The 2225-nt window shown below is 33.0% G+C and overlaps 1 long non-coding RNA gene across 1 annotated transcript; it reads right to left on the bottom strand.

The window, feature by feature from the left end:
• Positions 1-230: 230 nt before the first annotated feature.
• LOC128285575 (uncharacterized) lies at positions 231-1336 on the bottom strand. Its single transcript, XR_008276051.1, has 2 exons — positions 1064-1336; positions 231-437 (listed from the first exon to the last, which is right to left on the bottom strand). It is a non-coding gene; the product is annotated as an uncharacterized LOC128285575 (long non-coding RNA).
• Positions 1337-2225: the final 889 nt, after the last annotated feature.

The raw sequence follows: 2225 nt of genomic DNA, 5'->3' as shown, positions 1-2225 counted from the left end.
TCACTAAAACTCAGATATATCATGAAATATAATACCTTTACCTATTTTTCTTATTCCATAAGAAAATAGACATAATAAGATTTAATTTCATATATTATTCATCTTCAAACTATGTTTATAAAATTTTAGTGATTTTTCAAAGTTACATCATTGCTGTTACTTGAATCTGTTTTAGGTTACTTTCACATTTTCATAATTTTCATGTGATAATCACCATTCAATCATACATATTAATAAACATGCATATCATCGGCCATTTTTATTAGCTAATCACTAGCAAGTATTTACACATCATTCATTGTTCATATTATACCAAAAGTGGCTAAGTTTCTATACATGCCATACACAAAACAAAACGTCTAATTATACCGAGTTATTTCTTTGATAGTGTGATCGGCCTCCGACGTTTCCTTCGATCCCGAGTGGCTAGATAAGTACTATAAGAAGAAGAAAATAAAGAGATTAAGCACTAGGCTTAGTAAGCTTACAAGAAAATAAATCACAACATTCAACATAATGGATAATTATGCATAATATCATCTAACATCATAAATTTCTTTACTTCTCAATTTCTATCTTCTTCTTTATTCCCTTACCTTCTTTCTTACCTGACCTTTCCTTTTTCATAAGTATAATCTACTTTTCCTTTGCTGTTAATTCACTGTAATTTAACTCGTATCCTGACCCGTTGAACCACTCGGAATACTAAGGATACTAGGGTCGTTCCTGTCTATCAATATCCTGCCAATGCCATGTCTTTGACATGGACTTACATGAATTATTCCTGTCTCCAATGCCATATATAATATGGACTTACATGGCTCAATCCTGTCTCCAAAGCCATATTTCTAATATGGACTTACATGGCTCATTTCGTTCTGTTCTGTCAACCCTAATATCCTAACATTCCTAGGGTTCAACCGGGGCTTTCTAACACTTTTCCTCTGTCACTTCACCTTAAATTCGACTTTAAATATTTTCATAACATAAATATATAAATGCTGGAAATTGACAATAATAATGTAAAATAAAAGAATATTGCATTTATTTACTGTAAACTTACCTCGATACAAAATGTGACTAAACTTTACAATTTAGTCCTTTACTTTTTCTTTTCCCCGATCTACTCTCGAATTTCGCTCTTCTTGATTATGAAGCTTGAAAGTTGAATAAACCCCAGCTATGGAGAGAGGTAAGGTTCTGCTGGTAACTTGAAGAAGATGATACAATTTTATCATCTTTTTCACCTTTTTATTAATGTTAATAACCAAATGACCAAAATGCCCCTCCTTACTAAACTTTCAAAAATTCCTTCCATGTCCTAATTTTGTCCATGAACTTAAAATTGGTCAAATTACCATTTAAGATCTCTAATTAATATTCCAAAATAATTTCATACTAAAACTTCTAGAATGCAAGTTTTGCAAATTATTCGATTTAGTCCCTAACCTCAATTTAAGCACTTTATGCATAGAATTTTATCACGAAATTTTCACACAATCATGTAATCATACCATGAACCTCAAAATAATATATATATATATATATATATATATATTTTACCCTAAATTTGTGGTTTCGCAACCTTTGTTAGTTTAGGCCCTATTTGAATGTTACATTTCTCCCCCTTTAGGGATTTTCGTCCCGAAAATCTTACCGTGAAGAGATATGGGTACTGTTTTAGCATAGCCTCTTGGGTTCCCATGTAGCCTCGTCTACCCCATGTCTATTCCATAGTACTTTCACAAGTACAATACTTTTGTTCCTTAATTGCTTTACCTCTCGAGCTAGAATCTTTCGGTTCTTCACCGTAAGTCATGTCTGGTGAATCTCAACCTCTGTTTGAGAAATCACATGTGACGGATCTGAACGATAACGACGTAGCATAGACACATGAAATACATTATGAATCTTCTCTAACTCAATCGGTAAAGCTAACCGATATGCTAATGGTCCGACTCTCTCAATCACTTCAAACGGTCCAATAAAGCGTGGACTTAGTTTGCCTTTCTTGCCAAATCGAGAACTTTCTTCCACGGGATACTTTCAAAAAACTTTGTCACCAACTTGATATTCGATCTCTTTTCTTTTAAATCGCATCGACTTACACTCGTCTAAGTCGCTTTTAAACAATTTCGATAACTTTCACTTTTTCTTCCGTTTCTTTAACTAGATCAACCAAGTAAATCGGCTTTCTTTAAGCTCATCAATATAAAGGTGTGCGG

The sequence above is a fragment of the Gossypium arboreum genome, chromosome 12 (assembly GCF_025698485.1).
Source record: "Gossypium arboreum isolate Shixiya-1 chromosome 12, ASM2569848v2, whole genome shotgun sequence".
NCBI classification, from domain to species: Eukaryota; Viridiplantae; Streptophyta; class Magnoliopsida; order Malvales; family Malvaceae; genus Gossypium; species Gossypium arboreum.
Note: the sequence above shows the minus strand (reverse complement) of the source record. Positions and strands in the feature narration are given on the sequence as shown.